The sequence below is a fragment of the Pan troglodytes genome, chromosome 17, assembly GCF_028858775.2.
Source record: "Pan troglodytes isolate AG18354 chromosome 17, NHGRI_mPanTro3-v2.0_pri, whole genome shotgun sequence".
NCBI classification, from domain to species: Eukaryota; Metazoa; Chordata; class Mammalia; order Primates; family Hominidae; genus Pan; species Pan troglodytes.
In genome coordinates, this window is record NC_072415.2 from 44,370,443 (window position 1) to 44,392,796 (window position 22,354).

At 36.6% G+C, this 22,354-nt stretch overlaps 1 protein-coding gene across 23 annotated transcripts in view; it reads left to right on the forward strand.

Annotated features, from left to right (window-relative positions):
• DTNA (dystrobrevin alpha) overlaps nt 1-22,354 on the forward strand; it is a 414,394-nt gene that overhangs the window by 98,949 nt on the left and 293,091 nt on the right. For 9 of the 23 annotated variants that reach the window (XM_054671780.2, XM_009433868.5, XM_054671781.2 and 6 more), the window contains exon 1: nt 9,141-9,345. The exons of 11 other annotated variants lie outside the window; for them this stretch is intronic. The gene's annotated coding sequence lies outside the window, so the exon portion shown is untranslated. Of the gene's footprint in view, nt 1-9,139; nt 9,346-22,354 lie in introns of those variants that run through there. 3 more of the 23 variants (XM_063795603.1, XM_009433871.5, XM_009433863.5) reach the window with 2 other exon arrangements.

The window sequence follows — 22,354 nt, forward strand, 5'->3', positions numbered from 1 at the left end:
GTCTAATGGTTTTATGGTAATGTCCTGGAGCCCATAATACATTGCTTGAGCAGACAGCTAAAGAATACCAGATATGGAGGAAAGTCTCCAACAAAGAGACCAAAGCAAACTAACCAACAAGAAATGGAAGGAAACAAAGACTCTGGAGAGAACAGAAAGCTGTTACATGTAGCTTTAAAAAGCTGAAATGTGTATTATAGATAGTAAAAAAGAAATTGTGTTCATGAAACTAAACATGGTGCTATGAAAAAGGAGAAATTAGAGAAAATTTAATTCTTAAAAATTAAAAATGTTAGGCGAAATAATATAATCAACAGAACAAAGACGAGAGACTCTTCTAGAGGTAGATGACAAAAAGAAGATAAATAGAAAAGATAATAACGTTAGAGTTTGAGTCTCAAGGTTAGTTTCAGAATAAAAGAACAGAAGAAATAGAGGTCAGAAATTGCTAAAAGTACATAACAAAATTTCCTGGAACTGAATAAATGAGTAAAAGTCCCTGAATTTCAAATATAATCAACTAGGGGAACTCATGCATATCACACCAAATGTTCTGTTATGAGACAATAGAACACCAGGGATAAAGAAGAAATCATAAATGTTTTCAGAGAGAAGAAGGAGGGAGGGAAGAGAAGGAAGAAATGAACAAGCAAGGAAAGGAACAAAGAAAGATAGAAAGTCAAATAAAATGAATCGGGAAACAAAATAACTTCTTAATAACACTGGAAGCTAAAAGACAGTAAAGAAATCCCTTGAAATTTCTGAGGAAAAGGTATTTCTAAACAATGAATTCTGTGTAAAGTAAAAGTAACAATTAATGTAAGAAGAGAATAAAGAAATATTTTCAAACATTTAAGTTCTCCAAAAATGTGTTTGTCCCAAACATCTTTCTCAGGAAGCTACTGCATGCTCGCCCACCCACCCATGAGGGAGTACATCGAGAAAGAAAAACAAAGAATTCAGGGAACAGGACCCAAACTACAGAGAGGCAAAGAGCAGTCCTAGGATGACAGCTCAGTAGCAAGATTGCCACAAAAAGCATGAGGGTACTAAAAAACAACAACAACAAAACTAACATATTTGACTGTATTAAGAGGAATGTTGCATTTCTATTGGAGAGTTTGAGAAAATATAAGATGGGCAGATGAAAAATTAAGAAAACAAAAATATGACGCAACTAATGTCGGGAAAAAGAAGAAAAAGAAAAATGTGTAAAAGAAATGTAATCATAAATTCCCATGTGGCTTACATGTGGATAATATATACAAGTTAAAATAATGTAAACCATAATTAGTGCTTTATCTAAGATTGTTGTGTAGTTAAATTGGGAAGATTAAGCTAAGGGAAGCATGTGTGTGCTCATGTGTGTGGTAGGGAGGCAGGTGACAGGGAGGCAGGAAAGAAGAAATAGAGAGATAGGGAGAGAGGACACACATGCTGGAGGAAGTATTATATATAATATCCTATATAGAATCCTTATCTCCCCTAGTAGGAGGCCAACAGGTAATATCAACATTTGAAAATCAAAAAGTAGGTATCTGAGTATCATGTGGGAATATGGAATCATCATCATAATGAACAGTTAGATGAAGATGGTTGCCTCTGGGCTTCAAAGGTATAGAGAGGTGGATGGGACATTCTTTTAAGCTCTACAGTTTTATGTAGTTTTTAAGAATATGTGCATGAATTTTTATTAATATGAAAAAGCTAATTGTTTGTAAAGAACATGAATGCCATGAATACTAGAGCTTTGCGGTTTTCAAGCAGTGCTTCCCAGGTTCATGGAGGGCTCCTGGAGTCCCCACAGGGACTGCCTCATGGAGGAGGGGGCTGAAGAAATGGGGCCACAGGCTTTACACCTGTTACTGCTAAAGGAGCTATGCTTTGTCATTGTTATGTTTCAGTGAATTATTTCCTTTGAAGAAAAGGTTCCATAGAAAACAACAGCAAGTTTGAAAAACACTGATAATAGTATGCTTATTTGGAGAAAAACTGTTCCCAAATTGCTTTGGTTCAAATATGATTTGTCCCCACCAAAACTCATGTTGAGGCTTGGTTCCCAATGTGGTGGTGTTGGGACGTGGTGCCTCCAAGGGTCATTATTAGGTCATTAAGAGGGAGTAATGCCTTTTTTATGGGAGTGAAGTCCTAGTTACTTTGAGGTTGTTACAAAGTAAAACTGCCTGTCTTATCGGGTTTTTTTTGTTTTTGTTTTTTTTGCATGGGCCAGGCTCCCCTCTCACCTTCCCACCCTGTTATGAAGCAGCATGAGTTCCTCACCAGATACAGCCACCCGTCTTGGACTTCCCAGCCTCCATAACACAAATGAATATGCTGACTCTAACTATCAGACTCCATCCAGTTTGGCTATCACCTGTCATTTTCTGTTATCACACAAAACAGAATTGTCCTATTTCTAACCCTGGATAGATCTTTAAAAGAACTTGAATTAGAACCAGTTTTCACATGGATTTCAAATATGGATTAGACATTTGATTATGAAAATTTGTATATTTTCATTTTGCTCCAAAACCAAATTTTACCCTCACTTCTTAAGCAGTATCACATACAGTATATGCTGGCAGAGTTCAAATAAGTAATCCAATAGAGGTGGTCCTCTGTCCCTGGGATGAAGTTGGACATTCTGGTTTCACTGAGTGATGGACATATTTATGATTGTGCTCCAATTAGAGTTGACTTTGGTTCCACAAAGGAAAAATACCCCCACCCCAGGGTATAGAAAAAATACAACAAAATCTTTAGTTTTTTTTTTTTTTTTTTTGGAGACAAGGTCTTTCTCTGTCACCCAGGCCTGGAGTGCAGTGGTGTGATCACAGCTCACTGCAGTTTCAAAGTCCTGGGCTCAAGCAATCCTTCCATCTCAGCCTCCCTACTTGGGAGGGTCCGAGCTACTTGCTGGGACCACAGGTAAATGCCACCATGCCTGGCTATTTTTTTTTTTTTTTTTTTTTGTAGAGATGGGGTCTCACTATATTGCACTGGCTAAAGATCTTTATTTCTTTTATACTGGAGATAACCCATATTTTTGCAAGCATGATATAGTGGTTGTTACTGGGGCTTTATAACCACTTAAAGACAAAACATCCTTAACTTGGTGAGTTTAATTTAGGAGAAAGTCAAATGCTAAAACAGACACTCCTGAAAAAATATGTTTCCTTAGTCAGTCTCTCTCTTTCATTTTCTTTGTTCTCCTCTGCACTCCACATAGTGTGAAATGCTGTGCCTGTTCTTTGTGCTTCCATTATTTCTCAATATAAAATAATTAAAATCTGCTTTGAAAAATAACTATGTTATCTAATACAAATTTATATAAAATATATTTGATATAAAGTATAGATTTACACATTTTATGTATTCTGAACTTATATGCATATCTCATTTGAAGTTGACAACAACTCTTTGAAGTATTATTATTCTCATTGTAGGGATGAAGAAATAGTGGCCCTTGGTGGTGGACCTCTCCCAGGTTGTGTAGCTAACAAGGGATAAAGACCAAATGAAATCTTTATTTTCAGAGTTTTGGTCTACTTGGGCCAAACTCTTCCTAATTAATAAAAAGGCTAATCTTTATCACAAGCATACATATAACTTTAAAACTTCCAGATCACATATATAGGATGACCAACTCTGGTTTGTCTGGGACTTTCCTAGTTTCAGCGCTGAAAATCCTGTATCCCAGGAAATCCCTCAGGCCCAGACAAAACAGAATGGCTGGCCACTTTACATTCAGCAGTCAGTCCAAGAGACTGTAATAGATACCCATCATGGGAACTGAGAGAGACACAGGGAAGGAAATGGCAAGTAGAAGAAAATGATCCAGAAAGTTTGTATAGACGAGTAAAACTGATTTCTTACCCTATCAAAGAAAACCAGTTGTAACAACCACCACAACCCAACAATTGGCACCAACTTTTCAAAAATGTTTATGTAACCAAATATATCTATAGACTTAAGATTCATGACTATATCATGAAGTGTCCCAAAGACCCACAAACTTGGTACTACCATATCTTGAAAAGTAAAACCTCTCTTAAGTGTTTTATGAGAAGAAATCACAAAACACTCAGACAGATATCCTAGGGCCAAATACCCTAAACCTCTTTTTGAGATCCTGATCTCCTCAACGTCTGCCTCATTGAAGTAGCTGCTCCCCAACCCAGCTTACAGTCTGCCCCCAACCCCCTACCTGTAGTGTGCCAGATTCTGTTTCCCGCCTGCTCTTCTCTCGTTCTCACCATCTTAAGAGTGTTCTTTTTCTTGGATATTTCCCTCCTTGCCCTTTCTTAAAACCAACATAAGTCCCATTAATCTTCTTCTATCTCTTTAGACATTAAAGAGCATCTTCATCCCCTTATGCTCCTCTCCCCTATAAGCTCCTGCAACAAAGATCCAGAGAACTAGAGATGCCTCTTCAAAGATGAGGAGGAGAGTGAGGAATGAGGAAATGCTGCAATTATTCCTACTTGAATATTATAGTGTGTGTGTGTAGATTATGAAGGTAAAATAATGTCATTACAGAAAATTTACAAAAAGTGAATTAAGATTTTTCATAAAGGATCCACAATCATTTTGGTAGGAATTTTTTAGCCTTTATCTTCCTCTCTGGTGCCTACAGGTGTTCTAATGTAGTTGAAATCATGGTGCACATACACATGCAAGCTGATTTTTAACCTAAGTAAGCATTAGCCTATGCCATTCTGTTTTTTATCAAAACTATCATTGTTCCCCATTATTTGCTATCAAATATACGAATTATATTTTATATTAATACTATACTAATTATATTTATAATACTATACTAATTATATGTATAATACTAAGTATATTTTGTAATTAGTATATTTGTACATACAGTCCTTTGCATGATTACAGTTATTTTCATGTGACAGGCATATATAACAGGTGTCCATTTCAACCAATTTTTAAGTTTATTGGCATTTAATAGGATTATATGTAGCATGCTGCTGTGGTTTTCTTTGTTTTTAAAATGTATGTATGTAAGGTATACATGATGTTTTGATATACTTATTTTGATATATATAGTGAGGTGATTACTACAGTTAAACAAATTAATATTCCGTTGTTTCCTATAGTTACTTTCATGTGTGTGTTTGAGCACGTTTGTGTGTGTTAAGAGTACCTAATAATCCACTTCAGGAGGCTGAGGCGGGTGGATCATGAGGTCAGGGGATCGAGACCATCCTGGCTAACATGATGAAACCCCGTCTCTACTAAAAAATACAAAAAATTAGCTGGGCGTGGTGGTGGGCACCTGTAGTCCCAGCTACTTGGGAGGCTGAGGCAGGAGAATGGCATGAACCCACAAGGCAGAGCTTGCAGTGAGCCGAGATTGTGCCACTGCACTCCAGCCTGAGCAACAGATCCAGACTCTGTCTCAAAACAAAACAAAATGGAAAAAAAGTACCTCATAATCTACCCCCTTGGCAAATTACCAGTATACAATACAATATTATTAACTGTAGTCTTCGTGCTATATGCTAAATCTCTACGCTTAACTATATAACTCTCTTTTTGTACCTTTTGATCTATATCTTCCCATTTCTGCCTGCTCCTGGTAACTATTGCTTTACTCTATTTCTATATATTTGATTTTTTAAAAGATTCCACATATAAGTGAGATCATGCAGGATTTGTCTTTTTGTGCCTGGCTTATTTCACTTGGCATAATGTCCTCTAAGTTTATCCATGTTATGGCAAATGGCAGGATCTCTTTTTTGGGGGCTGGCTAAGATTCTGCATATGTATATCACAATTTCTGTATTCATTCCTCTGTCATTGAACACTTTGGTTGTTCCCACATCTTGGTTATTGTGAATAATGCTGCGATGAGCATGGAAGTACAGATACCTTTAGGAGTTGATGTATTTCCTTTGGGTATATACCCATAAAAGAGATTGCTGGGTATATTTTTAAGTTGATTGGCATTTAATAAGATAATAAATAGCATGCTGCTGCTTTGAATCTTCCATATTTGTCTGTAGAGCCCCTGTTTTCTAATGCAGTTTATGTAAAGTTTTTCTACTTTTTCTTGGACAGTGTCTATTTTAATTACTTTTAAATGACTTGGATGTATTAATGTTTTCTCTTTTAACAAAAATCACAATTATACCCCAAATTATTTTTGCATAAAAAGTATATGCTTTTAAAAATAAATGATATAACAAAAATATCAGCTATAAAACTATCCCCATGAGAATGCTGCCTGTCCTAGTCCCTTAAGGATATTTATTAGGGAGGAAAAAAATAACAGAGGTCATTTGCTTTTCAGTGACCAGGTTCTTCATACACATGGATGTCTCACAGATCAGCTAAGGCCTGTGTTTGAACACCTTGGTCACCCCTGCAAGGAGCCATGCTCCAGCATTTGCCATCCACAGAACGGTGCTAATAGAGTCTATTTCTGGAGAATGGAGGAGAGATTAACTTCTTGTTCATGATAAATCAAGGGTATCTGATTTGCCTGTTACATGCCCAGTTTTCTTTGGAAGCAAGCCCTAGAAGCTATTTTTCTGATCTAATCCTAATTCTCACGTTAGTGCTTATGAAAGAGGAAAACAACATTTACTCACGATAAAGACTGAGTTCTAGCCAGTATAAATCTTATCAATTGCCTTGTGAAGGTTAGGGGGAAAAAGAAGGAAAAAAATGATTGTACTCACTCACACTTGCATCTGGACTAATGTTCCTATTCCCGTTGTTGAGTGTTCTGAGATTTCTAAGACTGGCACAAATGGAAATAGCAGCAGAGATAAAGTTGGGAACCTTAGGAGATATCTGACTGATGAATGTTGCACTATAAAGAGTGGCCAGTAACAGTTCGATAAGGAAAATTATTATAGTTTACTCATTACTGGGAAATATTAGCAAATCTAAACATTTCATTTTTTTTTCTATTTTTCTTATAAGCCACCAAGATTGGTAGAAGTGCTCTTAACAAATATTTGCCACGTTAATATTTAGAATCACACACATGCATACATACATACATAAGATGTATAATGATTTTTTGGCTTCAGTAAAGGTACTTGGTACATAATATACATTCTATATAATATTTTGGTTAATTGCCTGAAAAGAAGCGTATTTTTCCCAAGACAAATACAAAACATATTTATCTAAGATGTAGGCCAACAAATAACCATTTTCCATAGGTTAAGATATACACTTGCACATGAGCAGTTCTTCAGTTTCAACAACCATTTTTTGAGTATCAGTTATGTGCTAGTGCTCGCTCTGAGATACAGCAGAGGTGAACAGAGTAGCTGAATGTGAACCATTGATGGCCGCACCTCTGTCCATCCTTCTTAGTTCATTTGTGTTTTGACACCATCCATTAGCCTTGGGAGGGCTTGTTTTTGACAGAGGGATAAAGAAACACAGGGACAGAAATGTGTACTTTCTGGACTATTGGGTTATTTCTTCCCATTTATTTGTGAAGTCATTAGAATGCCCGTCTATCAGCGTTACATAGAGCCTGCAGTTTCCCTAAGAAACTGTCAACTTTGGGGACAAAAATAAGGAAAGTTTCTTACTCCTCTGTTTCTATCTTTTGATCTTTTTAAAAGACATCTAGTAACAAAGTTAGGCTAAAAGGCTAAAAGCTGGTAAGCCACCAATCTATATGGGGCATCAAAATATCACTAAAATAGGCTAGTAATATGATGCCAATTAATCAAGTTTTCCCTCATGGTTTCTTAAGATGGTATTGCTCTAGATATGATAAAATATAACCTAAAATAGAAGATTCAAAACCATCAACAAACAAAAACAGAAAGCTTGCTTTCTGACATCTACGTTTTGCCGTTGAATATTTTTGAGATGTCCACATAAGTTCCAAGGAGCAGCTGCAGCCACACCACCACCCTGAGCCCAGCCAGCTGACAGTTGCCTAGAGTTGGCAGCCACAGCTAGCTGAAATTTGGAAACCCCAAAATGCTTAGGGTTGAGATGTGTCCAATTACCAAATTATAAAGCCTTCATTAGGCTTTTGAAGAAGTTGTGTGGTCTGTAGAATTGCATGTTTTGAACATAAAGAGGTTAGTTATTTTCAGAGGCAGGAGATCTTTTGGCCCCAGTGACCACTAAATATTAATAAATATTAAACACAAGTTAATTAATGGTGATTTAAAGGGACCCCATGTTGTTAATTCATGTCAGACTCTATTTGATGAAATGTATCTTTTTCTTTGTTTCCATTCACTCAATTTCTCTTCTTTTAGATATACACTTGTATAACACACACACACACACACACACACACACACAAACACATTTTGTTTTCCAGTCCGCACTCAAGTTTTGCAAGACAGTCCTGAAAAAGAAGTTTCAGTGGGGAGATAGAAGTGTTTTTTGCACTCTCTCCTGTTTGGTTGAAATCAGTTTTTCCACAATTCTTACAGCAAGTTTTTCTCTAACAGGAAATGCACAGATTGAACAGTTGCCCTCCAAAACACTGGCAAGCAGGCGGCATGATGATTTCTTCTTCTAACGGATCCCAACTCATTTACTAAGACTCATTCAACTTTTAACAAAAAATTTGTCCTTTCTCTTTCTTACTACAGCCATTGCCATCCTCTGTAAAATTACATGTGGATATTAAAACTTAAATGCTGTCCTACAATGAAAATATTTTTAATGCCCTCCTCAAAGTTAAGAAAAAAAATTTACTATTTGTATTTTGTGTACCTGGGAAGTTATTCATGCTGAGTAACAGTACAAAACTTGAGCTGCCTTGCTTTCTGCTTCCAGGAATGCCAATCAGAGAACATTCTTTTTCAGGCAGCCAAGTTTGGAAGTCAATTGGTTTCTGGCAGTGAGTAGGGGGAGGGGATGGCAGGGGAAGCATGGTGAGTCCTCGGGCTGATGTTCAGCTTCCAAGTGTTTCCGTAATATCCGTCAATGAAAGCATCTCCTTTTACCCACGTAGAGACAGGTAAAAAGACAGCTGAGTAAATCAGCATTAGATGTAACAGCGGAAGCTCAGTCAGAGGGAGGGGGGAGGGAGGGCGCATGAAAGCCTGCCATTGGCGAGCTTACCAAAGGCATCTGCCAGTGGGACTTCAATGGAATGTGAAACCAAATCATTTTCAAGTTAAAGATAGACACAGTACACACCAGGATCTAGAGGCTGGATTTCATACTCATAGCTCTCCCTAGAATTTCAGAGAGTTCTGTTATGATCTCTGTTGTAATTAACAATTTGGTTCAAGTTTGTTCTTTAAATGAATATGCTAAGAATTCACATATGTTCTGGATGTACTGGAATTAAAAGGATTTAAGAGATCATGGTGTGCATGTTCTAGGGTAAGTGAAAAGATTGGTTTTTAAAGTGCATCGCTTTTCTGGGACGCTTAATATTGAATTTTTCTTTTTATCTGTGTGAATGAAAAGGTGATAGTAAAGATTTTTCAGTGTTGTAGCTTGCTTACCTTTCTTAAGATACTTGGTATTTTACATTTTGTGCAGCAGAAAGAGGATTTTTGCTTAGTTTTGAAATTTACATTGCAAGTCTGTACCTTCAGTTTTGACTTTATCCTTATTTGTTTTTCCCTCTATTCTTCTCTTAAGCACGATGAGTTTACTGAGTTACAATCTCAATAGTTTTATGTCACAACACAGACTGAATGCTACTGTGTCTATTATGCTATTGGATGAAACTATATTATTGTGAGATGGAGTTCAGTTTCCCCTGCATGGTACTAAGTCACTTCCCAATTTGAGAAACAAAAAAAGGAAAAAGGAGAGGAAAGGTGCTGTAAAGGTGGCTTAAACTGCGTAAGGAGCCTTTAGAAGATATTCTACTTTTTAAAAAGCAACTGAGAAAAAAAATAGGCACTTTTCAGGAAGAGAAGAATTAATAGAAGTTATTTTTTAGTGTTACCTCATTAATTCCAAGCAGGTTCCCCTCCTTCAGGAAAAAAAAAAAAAAAGCTGATATTTGCTAAGTGGATGGAGGCGTTCTGATTTTACAGAGCTTGAGAGAAGACAAGGGAGAGGAAGAGTTGTCTGATTTTGCTATTGTCGCACTGTTTTAGGACTTCAAACTTCTTCTTGAAAAGAATGACAAACTTTAGTTCTCTTCATGTTTTGCCCATGTATAGGTTTTGTTTCTTGTTTTGTCAAATGACCTCTCCCTCTGCTCTTAGAGACAGCTTTTCCAAACTTGCACAGCATTCCTTCTGAATAAATACTGTCCATAATAGTCACAGAGTACATGGTGTGAATTGGAAATTCTACTTTATATGGGGAAAATAAATCTGCTGACGCTGTTATTACAGAGTGCACAGATGAACAGTTGTTAAATGTAACTGGCCAGTTTTTTGTCTTGTCAAATAGACCAGATTCTAATGAACTAAGTTGGCTAAACTACGTACAAACAATGAAGGGCTTATTATGGATTTTTCATTCAACTTTGATGAGAATAAGTAATACACTGTGTCACTCTTCTAAAATGAAAAATGGGCATTATATTGATAAAGTCATTTGATTTCACAACTACCGAGTAATCTAGTGAGGCCAAGCAAATGTGAAGTTGGCAGAGCTCAGTTCTGATGCCCCTTTCCTCCTTTCTCTGTCCAATTTTCCCTCCCTCTCAGTCCTCCTTATCCCTCCAGACCCCTGATGAATATGACTACTCAGCGCCCCCCTTTTCTTGTCAAGCAAGACCTATACTCAAGAAAGAATCTGACTTAAGAGAGTTTTAAAGTCAATGTACTAAGTCCCCCAGTAATATTTGCTTTTCAGTGTAAATATCTGACCTTGTGACAGTTTAGACAATTTGTTAAATGATAGTTAACCTTGGGTAATACTTATAATTAACCCCTTTAGGTTGCAAACAATTGCAATTAATTTTCATTTCCCCATAATCAGGTGTTAACTTTGTAAATTTTCTGTGGTCATACTGGGTGCCTTGTGACATTGTATTACCAGTTGTGTACTGAATGGTTGACAATAAGAATGAACCTGGCAGAAATCACAGGTGCTTCCAAGAAGTTTGTGAATGCATGCACCTGGGTGCTCACCATACACTCAGGTACACACACTAACACATGTAGGCATACCTTTTATGTAACTAATATGTTTTTTATTGAATTATAAAATAAATGAAAATATGTTAGGCTTACCAGTGTGGGATTTGGGTTTTTTTTCAGTGTGTCAAAAAAAACACAAAAAAGAACACAAAATGTAAAATTCTAAAATGAAGAATGTTAAACTATGTGGCCAAATAGTGTTGACAGAAAAAGAGACAAATATTTCTCTGCTACTATTATATCACTTTTATAGTTTCTAATTCTTGTATAAAATTGTCAATCTTAGCTTTTATTCCTTTGAACATCCTAAGTGTAGTTTTATAATCTATTTCTGATAATTATAGTATCTCAAGTGTTACTGGATTTGTTTCTATTATTACTCTTCCTGCTAGTTCTCATTCATGGTGTCTTAATTTCTTGGTTGCTTGGATATCTTTGACTCTATGCTGGAAATGTATTTTTAAAATTACATTATAATTAAAGATCGTAAGAGTAAGTTGAGATCTAAGTGATAATGTTTTCCTCCAGAGAAGACTTTGGTTTGCTTCTGCCAGGCACCTGGGGGCGATATCAGACCAGAATCATCTTAGACAAAGTACAACTCCTGATGTTCCCTGAATCACCTCTGTGACAAGAAGGCTGCAAATCAGTGAGAGGAATGGTAGGTTCACTCCTCCCCTAAAGGAGAGTATGACTTTCATGACACCAGCATAAAGCTGGGTTAGTTAATTAAAGCCCCACCTGAGGGCCAAGGACTTTGACTTTTCTATGAAGCACAGAAAGCTACTTGAAGTATAAAGCTAGATTCTCAGATCTTTTTTCCTGATAGTCATATGCCCAAGGGCTTTTAAAAGTGACCTCACCTCTCTGATTTCTGATCTTCTCCTAAGTTTTCATATGCCAAATCTTCACCATCTTACTAAAGGCTCTTTGCTGTTTTTTGTTTGGTTGGTTGGTTTTTTGTTTTGTTTTGTTTTGTTTTATTCTGTTGCCCAGGCTAGAGTGCAGTGACATGACGCGATTGATCTCCACTCACTGCAACCTCTGCCTCTTGGGTTCAAGCGATTCTCGTGCCTTGGCCTCCCAAGTAGCTGGGATTACAGGCACATGCCACCATGCTTGGTTAATTTTTGTATTTTTAGTAGAGTCGGGTTTTCAACATGTTGGCCAGGCTCATCTCGAACTCCTGGCCTCAAGTGATCCACCTGCCTCAGCTTCCCAAAGTGCTGGGATTACAGGCATGAGCCACCATGCCCAGCCTCTTTACTGTTTTTATATCTCAAATATCTTTATTACATCAGGTAATACATACAAATATCTTATTACTTCGGGTATATCAGTCCAGATTCTCTCATTACTGTTACCAGAAATGGAAATTCATCCTACTGCTATTATAGTTGTTTCTTTTTACACTCTTCGTTCTAGAGAACATATCAAAGTTTGCTGATATCATTAATGATTTCAGATAACTTTTCTGATTTTATTTTTTAGTTGTGACCTGATATATTCAGACTTTTTGGAGAAAATTGCATATGCATGCTGATTGAAAAATTCATGTTTTCTGACTTTATTTGAGCTGTCAACACCACTTAACAGTTCTTTTTTTTAATTATACGTAAGTTGTGGGATACATGTGCAGAATGTGCAGGTTTGTTACATAGGGATACATGTGCCATGGTGGTTTGCTGCACCCGTCAACCCGTCATCTATATCAGGTGTTTCTCCTAATGCTATCCCTCCCCTAGCCCCCAATTCCCTGACAGGCCCCAGTGTGTGATGTTCCCCTCCCTGTGCCCATATATTCTCATTGTTCAACTCCCACTTATGAATGAGAACGTGTGGTGTTCGGTTTTCTGTTCCTGTGTTAGTTTGCTGGGAATGATGGTTTCCAGCTTCATCCATGTCCCTGCAAAGGACATGAACACATTCTTTTTTATGGCTGTGCAGTATTATTTGTCCCTAGCTGGCCCCTTTCCTTGGCAATTTCATTAACCTCTAATCCATCCCACAAGCATCCTTTACTCTCAGAAGTTAATTTTGACTCTTTCTGCTTTCTCTTGGCCTATATCCAGTATTAAGACATTTAAAAAATCTTCTTAAATCCCGTGCTTTCCATTCTCTCTGCAGTTGCTCTACTTCAGGTCTTCATCATTTAACTTGGCTATTATATGGTCTTCCAGTTGTTCTCCTGTCTCTAAGCTCCATCCACACCCTCACTCTGCCACTACATACACACTTTCTGAAACCAACATACCCATCTTCTAAAAACTATAGACTTCAATTAATTGCTCCCCTACTTAAAAATCTTTAGTGATTCATGACTCCCTTCAAAATAAAGCTTAGTGTCCTTAGTATGTCTTAAAAGGTCCGTCACAAAGCCTCGATCTGTTTCTCAAACATTGACTCCACTGCTTCACTGGTTATCACCAACACTTCAATCACATACAATGGCTGCCTCCACAATATGCCGTATACTATTTTAGCTCTGTGCTTGTCTACCTTTCCCCACTGCCCCCCCGCCCCCCCCGGAATGCCTATTGCTTCTCTCCTTTGTGGGAAAACCCTACTTTTCCTTTAAGGTTGACCTCATAAGTCACCTTCACTGTACTTTCTGTACTTTATTTTTAAGTGTATAGCTCACCCACTGTTCTGGGAGTCCCTAATGCTGTGGCTTGTGTCTTACTCGCTTTTTTATTCTCAGTCACTGACACACAGGAACCACTCAAAAAAATGTTTATGAAATGAACAGATGACTATTCAGAAGAAGTTTGTTTCTGAGGAATTTGTTTTGTTAATATATTCTTTTCCATTCTAAACATCATTTTTTCTTTTGACCTTAGACTCTTTGTCTAGAATAATGATCATTAGTAATCCTGTATGTCAAGTGGAGTCAGTAAAAACATGTTTATTTGGCTGTTGTCACTGTCTTGGGGAAAGGGAATTCTCTATTTTCTTTCTTTCTTTTTTTTTTTTTTTTTTTTTTTTTTTTACCAAATGTGATGTATAACTTGATTGTGACAACAAGAGAGTAGAAATTTAAGTATGGTGAGTCAGCTGTTTATTATCAGAGAGATTCATAATCAAAAGAGTCATAGAGTGGGAAAACTGACATATTTCAACAAATCTAGTCCAGAATGTTAAATAGCACAATGGGAAAATGTCAATGAGGCACAACTAAATGAAAATTATCTCATTGCACACAACCTCAATTTCAACCATTAGAAAACACTGGGTTGTTTTCAAATCACAGTGTGGTGCTACAAAGAAAGCAGTTGAGTGTTTATGTAATACAATATTGTGAAAGCTTGTGGAAAACTTTTCTTAAAATTGTTAAGGCCTTGGCCAGGCGCATTGGCTCACGCCTGTAATCGAGCACTTTGGGAGGCCGAGACGGGTGGATCACGAGGTCAGGAGATTGAGACCATCCTGGCTAACACGGTGAAACCCCATCTCTACTAAAAATACAAAAAAAAAATTAGCCAGGTGTGGTGGTGGACACCTGTAGTCCCAGCTACTCGGGAGGCTGAGGCAGGAGAATGGCATGAACCTGGGAGGTGGAGCTTGCAGTGGGCCGAGATCGCGCCACTGCACTCCAGTCTGGGTGACAGAGCGAGACTCCATCTCAAAAAGAAAAAATTTAAGGCCTTGAAGTGCAATTTGAATATCATCTTTCTAAAAGCCTGTGCTAAGCAAAGAAAAACTGTATTTGTTTATTAAACATTGAATATAGTTGATGGGAACCAGAAGAAGAGGAAATACAACTTATTAATTCCAAGGATGTTTAATTAATTTTATACTCTTTGGACCACTTATAAACTTTTTACACATTTATTGTGAGGCTTTGATACGCCAACTTCTGAGATTTAGATAAATAAGAAACTTGGCTTATATTATTTCTCATACAGGACACTCCTACCTTCACAAAGAGAAAAGCCCCAGTATGGGTGAGGCTTCAGAATGTATCTTCAGAAAATGTATCTTCAGAAAACATCTTTGAATTTAATGAAATGTTCAAACTCAGTGTTTGAGATCCCAGAATTCTTCATCACAAAATATGAAAATATGATATTGGCCTTTCTTTTTTGCCTCATCTATAAAAGAGCTCTAAACTAGCTCTTGAATAATGGCTGATTTCTAATCATAACTTCCAAATAGCTGAACTCATTTTTCTCATTAATTCAATAATTTGAACTCCTACCTTTTGTTCCAACTGTGTAGACAATGAAATTACTTATTCACCCCCTTCACCGGACACTGGTACTGAAGGATATCACGTTAAAACAATGAATTTAATTAACAATTTTTTTCTTTTTTGTTGTTGAAAAGGGAAAACAAAACCCTCAAACCTGAAAAATTCCATATCCCTTCATTTTACTTTTTCTTATTACAGAAGCAATGTAGGAAAATCATGACTTTACCTGTTTTTGGTTGTCGTTGTTTTGTTTTCTTGTTGTTGTTTCTTTTTTGAGACAAAGTCTTGCTCTGTCGCCCAGGCTAGAGTACAGCTCTCAGCTCACTGCAGCCTCCACCTCCTGGGTTCAAGCAATTCTCCTGCCGCAGCCTCCCAAGTAGCTGGGATTACAGGCACCCGCCACCACGCCTAGCTAATTTTTTGTATTTTTAGTAGAGACAGGCTTTCATCATGTTGGCCAGGCTGATTCGAACTCCTGACCTCAAGCGTTCTGCTTGCCTCAGCCTTCCAAAGTGCTGGGATTACAGGTGTGAGCCACCGTGTCCAGCCAACAAATTTCTTTATGTATCTTTCATTGATATTTTAAATGTATTTGTCCTGATCTCCACACATATTTAAAAAGTCATTTTGCCTTTCTCAACAACTAGTATTTTCTTCTCAGAAAGCTAAGTTAGAGGATAGTCTTGAGATTCTTAAAAAATCTCTTGTTTAGGAGATACTTATATAACAGAAGAGCTTAAAGAGAGCTGAATAAATTCTGAAAAAAAGTTAAGTCAAATGTGTATTTTTTATTACATATTTAATTAAATCTTAATATAAAATAGAAATACATTTATTTGCATAAATAAAACTGGACTTGGCATTTTTGCAAAATAAAAATGATGTAAAGATGACTCAGACACTCTGAATCATGAAAGTTTTGTAAACCTCTAAGTATTTTAAAAAGAGCAATAGAGTTACTTTAATTATTTTTCTTTTTAAGTCTCAGTTTATTTTTTGTACTCATTCCTATATAGTGTGATAGTTCACAGATTTATAGATCTTGAAACAATGAATTCACTGAATTAATCACAGTTCAGGAATACAGATGCCTTAATTAGTTTTTTACAAGATATAATTTTGAATGAAATTTATCTTCCAATGCATATGAACTTCCAGGTCTTAGATTGTTCATTTCTACATATTTGAAGAATCATGTTTACTAACCAAAAGATGTTTAACACCTCAGATAAATGTAGCAATTCTTCCCAGATGCATCCAATGTTTGAAGTTATTTTGTAGGTAAGAGACATTTATTTTACATATGATAAAACTAAGATGTAGACATATGAAGTGTTCCAGATATACTATGGGTGGTTTCCTCAGGTAACAAACAACTCTCAATTTCAGTGACATATAGAAACCAGGTTTCCTTCTCACTTACACAATTTAGCCACCACAGATTAGCTGAAGGTTCTTCTCTACACAGCTATTTTCACCTGGAAATGACCCATTTTCCTTATACTCACATTCCCTTAGCCAAAGCATGCCATGTGGCCACACCTAACTTCAGTTGGATGGGAAGTATAATATGATCCTACCATTGACCTAGAACAGGTGAGCCCCAGTACTGGGGCTTAGCCCAGGAGGGTTTTTGGCTTTGCCTAGGGCAGGAAAGAATTCAAGGGCAAGCCAGTGGTGTTAGACAGCAACTTTTACTGAAGTGGCAGTGTACAGCAGCAGCAGAGGTACTGCTCCTTGCAGAGCAGGGCTACCCCATAGAGTGTCCAGAGTAGCAGCTGAGAGGCAGTTTTGTGGTCATATTTATATCTTTAATTATAAGCAAATTAAGGGGTGATTTATGCAGAAATTTTTAGGAGAAAGGTAACTTCTAGGTCACTGGTCATTGCTATGGAAAGGGGTTGTAACTTTTGGGTGTTGCCATAGCAATGGGGAACTGACATGGCATACTGCTAAGCATGTCTTATGGAAAGCTGTTTCCATACTGGCCCTGTTTTAGCTAGTCCTCAACTCCTTCCAGTGTCTGAGCCCAGCGTCTGGAGTCAAGTCCCTCCTCCTACCTCACCATGTGCTTAGAAAGAGAAAGGACTGGAATATTTACGTAGAGCTCTGAGGAATTTCTACACTATTGGATAATAGGCAGCCTAAAACTCCCTTAGTAACACAGACTTAGACTTAAAGTCATATATACCTGTGAACAGGTCCATACTTGGTAAATGTACGCCACCTGCGATCTGATACTGTCTATTGCCTGTTTACATCTTTTGGCTCTTATCTCCACTGAGACTTTTCAGCTGTCTAAATCTTTACCATTTCCATGTCTGTGACCTTTTTCTGTCCAGCTTCTCCACCACTATGGAATTCTAGGATTTTACCTATCCTTACACTTACCACTCAGGGAGTCCTGCCCATAAACAGTTTTGGGAAGTGAAAGGAGACTCCGTTGGGGCAATTCCTACAGAATGCAGAAAGCAAATGTGAAACCTTAACGCTTTCTCCTCTCTAGGACCTGCTCATATGTAGTAGAGAAATGGAGAAAAAGGAAATTGAATACAATTCTAATCCCCAGCCCCCACTTTTATCAGTAGACAGAGTAAAAGGCTTAGGCTCAGGGAATATGGCACAGAGGAATGGTGATATATATTATATATTAGAAATACATAGTCTCGAATAGCATTTATATTATTGGTACTCTACCCTTTGCTTAGCAGTTAGTTTTAAGCACTAACTATAATCGATAAAACTCAGGAATTCAAAGATTGAGACACTTAAGAGTTGAAAATTTTTAAGCCAATATTTTAAGGTCCTTTGAATTGTCATTTAAATCAGCAAATCCAATTTGTGTCCTTGGAAGCCAATAATTTTAGGAAATATTATGTGTGTATTGTGGGGAGGGCTGGGGTAAGAATCTTGGATCAAATGAATTTGGAACATGCTGTATACCATATCCCTTTCTTGGAGATTTAGGTGAACATTTGCATTAAGAATTCATAAAAGTTCTACACTAAAGGAATATGTTTGACTTTCTTTAACCCAGTGTTTTCCAGTGTAATTTGACTATGGAACTTTATAATTATAGATAGATACATAGATATATAGAGATATATCACATTTCAACACCACAAAACACACTTTGGTAATTCTGGTTTCAAGAACCTCTAAGGCTGAGTGGTGCGGTGGCTCATGTCTGTAATCCCAGCACATGGGAGGATCATCAGGCCAGGAGTTCAAGACCAGCCTGGGAAATGTAGTGAGAGCCTGTCTTTACAAAAAAAAAAAAAAACAAACAAAGAAAGAGGCCCGGCGTGGTGGCTCATACCTGTAATCCCAGCACTTTGGGAGGCCGCCGGATCAGGAGACCAGGAGTTCGAGAACAGCCTGGCCACATAGTGAAACCCCGTCTCTACTAAAAATAAAAAAATCAGCCGGGCATGGTGGCAGGCACCTGTAATGCTAGCTACTGAGGAGACTGAGGCAGGAGAATCGCCTGAACCGGTGAGGCAGAGGTTGCAGTGAACCGAGATCACACCATTGTACTCCAGCCCGGGCGACAGTGTGAGACTCCCTCTCAAAAAAAAAAAATACAAAATAAAAAATAAATTTAATTTAATTTAATTTTAAAAAAGAAAGAAAGAAAGAAATTTAGCTGAGCGTGGTGGTGTGTGCCTGTAGTCCCAATCAGGAGAATGAGGAAGAAGGAACACCTGAGCCCAGGAGTTTGAGGCAGTAGTGTTTGTGCCACTGCTCCCCAGCCTGGGCAGCAGAGTGAGACCCTGTCTCTAAAAGAAAAGGAAAAGAAATGAAAAAAAAAATCCCATTTAAAAAATAAAAATAAAATAAATACCTCTAGTACATTGTATTAATAATTAAAAGTGCAATAATATTGCAGCTCATATAATACTTTTATATAAAGCTAAGAATTTTAAAGGACTTTTATAAGTATCCTTAGTATTTGGCACTTTATTTTCATTCTCTTTTTTTTAGCAGTTTTTATTCACTTAAAATCTACATGTAAAATTTACCATCTTTACCATTTTTAAGTGTAGAGTTCAATGGTAATAAATACATTTGTATTCTTTTTTTTCACCTTTTTCGGTTTTCATTGTCTTGTTAAATGGCATTGATTTTCAACACCAACAGAAATCAAACTTTAAATTGACAGAGCTTACAATAATATTTGTTTAATACTATTGAGGAATATTATCTTTGATACACCACAGGTAAGGAGATTGGTTGTGTTCTTCAGAATGCAGAACTCTAAAGTGATTTGCTCCATTTTACCTATTTCATTCAAAAATCTAAAACTGTTATTTCATTTTAGAATATGATCACACATCGTTAAATTTATTAGACTTATTATTTCTTTATGAAGACCTTGTGAAGAGAGAAAGGTCATCTTCAACTTCAACATCTTCAACTTCTTTTTCTTGGTAGTTTTTCTTGGTAGTTTCTTTTAGTTCAGAAGTTTTAAAGCTTAAAAAGAAAAAAATTATTGGGTTTCAAAAAAAAGCTCTACGCTCTGCTAAAGTTATCATGTATGGGAATTTTTCTGTGCAAGAAGAAAAACAGTAGACTAACAAAAACAAAATGTCCACGTTTCTTTTTAGAATATGTGTTATAGTTGTGAGGTGTTATGACCATTTAAAATGAAGCAATTGTTCCATGAACTGTTATACTACCAGCAACTCCATTCAAAGAAAATCCTAGATATAAGGTTCACCCATAAATATTAAGGTGGCTTAGGCGTGACCGGGTGTGTGTCCTTTCATCACTTGTCCACTCTGAGAAGATAATCCTGCTTTTCATTCATTAGCAATTTCAGTTCCTCTCCCATCATTTCAAAATAAGCGATAAATCAATACTTTAAAAAAAATTTGGGAAATATAACTTTTTTCTGTACCATAGAAAGAGAAATTATTCAGTCAAAACTGTGGGTAGCATAAATTCTTAGCACACATTTTTTTTCCTTTAATTAATTTTGGCTTATATTTATTCATAGGGCCATAACAAGATTCAGAGGCTATAATGATGTCAGCAACTCCTCTAAAATTTTATAGCAAGAGGATCTGAAGATCTCTGTTCAGCATTGCAGGGCTGCTCCTCTGTAACTCTTTGACTAGCCCCACAGCAGAACTCCATTTCTTGTTTGTCAAATTATGAAGTTAATTGTATTCATATTCTGAAACTGCCTAGCACCTAGAACATTTGGAATGCTGAAAGATATCTTATTTAGCTGTTTGCCAGACACCAGAACATAAATCTAAGTTACTTAGATTTACAGTACTACCGTTTCTCCTTTAAAAAGGACATGAGGGAAATGTTTAACTTAATGAGGCAGAGGATCCTGGTGTGCAAGTTACATTACATTTTTCATTGCACAAGAGTAAATTATTGCTCCAGTTTCCTATATGGTACCCCAGTGGCCTCAAAGACACAATGTAGCTTCCTGAAATGTCAACTTTTGTCTTAGGCCATAACTTATTCTCAGAGAGTATGCTTTCTGAGAATTACCCATAACATTTCTTACAATAGGCTGAATTTCTTGAAGGTCATTCATAGATACCAACTTAACTGGATTTGTCTTTTGTTTTTTTAACTTAGAAACATCCAAGTGATAAGTCTGCATACATTATTTTACAAAATGGAAAAACAATGGGCATTTTCTTTGTCTCAAACATTTAGAAAACCAGCAAAAAAAAAAAAAAAAATCTGGGTAAGAAATTAAATTATAGGGCACACAATTTTTTCTTGGCATTTTCCCACTGTTACTGCAAACTTTTTAAAACAAATAATCATGGGTCTTTTGGAGGTGGTCTTTGAGGGTTTAGAACTATAATAATTAAATATATTGTTCTATATTTGTAAAAAAAACAAAAACTTATTTTGAATACCAAATGTATGGACCCACATGTCCAAATGTGTGTTTGAGCTTTTTAAACAAGCTTTGCTTTCTAATAAGGTAATATAAGAATGTAATTAAAACAAAACAAAGTCCCCCCACCAATCAGTGTTGCAACATTTGGGTAAATTTTAGAGCTTGACAATTTTCAAAGCAGAGACATTACTCCAGGCTTTCTGCCAAACCATTACTGGTAATCTGATGACAAGGGATGAAGCAAATGAAAGTGCTGCTGCCTGGCTTAGTTAGATATGCATTTTCTAGAAGAGAAGCCAACACATTTCTTATGCAAACCATCAAAATTGCAACTCAGGCACACACACACACACACACACACACACACACACACTGCTTTTACAAGTCTAGGAATATACACATTAAAACACAACTCCATGCTTAAGGGCAATGCAGAAGTAGCAGACACAGCTAGGGTTGACTGGATCCTTTCTTTACCTTGAGTGGTTTTAATAAATAGCAACATTTCTCTCAATGGCTGCAGTACAAATAATTAAATTACTTATATCTGGACAGGATTTAGCATTGCCTTCACATGGTTAAATTCCAACTACTACCCAAAATCTCTCATTGATAAGTGGGTGATTTGGGCTGCTATTGTCTGTGGTTTATTTAAATGATTTAAATAAACATCTATTCTCCTATAGTGTTAAAAAACAATTTATGTACTATTAATGAAAAAAATCCAGTTCAGTTAGTAACTCTGAATGACCTTCAAGATAGGGATATAAGAAAGTAATCAAATCAGGGATGTTTTATAAAAGGAAGACTTTGGAGTTTAATAAGTTCTGTGGAGGGGAAAAATACTGAGTAAATAACTGTGGGTATTTGCATGCATTGTTTTGACCACGGGAGGGCTCTATTTTTTTTAGCTATTTCTTTAGAAATCTACTTGATATAGCTGCAACTTCAGTATAACAAATTTATATCTTGCCATTATAAAGTCTATATTGTCTCTTAGCTCATATGATGGTATATATTTTCAAAATACAAATAAAAGAAAACATTTAATGTACTATGTTCTTTGACTATTTCACAACAAAAATATTTCACAACAAAAAATGATAAACTAGCAATGTGTCTATTTTTTATAATCATTTCACAACCAAGACTCGTGTCAAAATGACACTATCAATAACATGTATATTGGAGTAAGACATTCCTGAATCTCAGCAT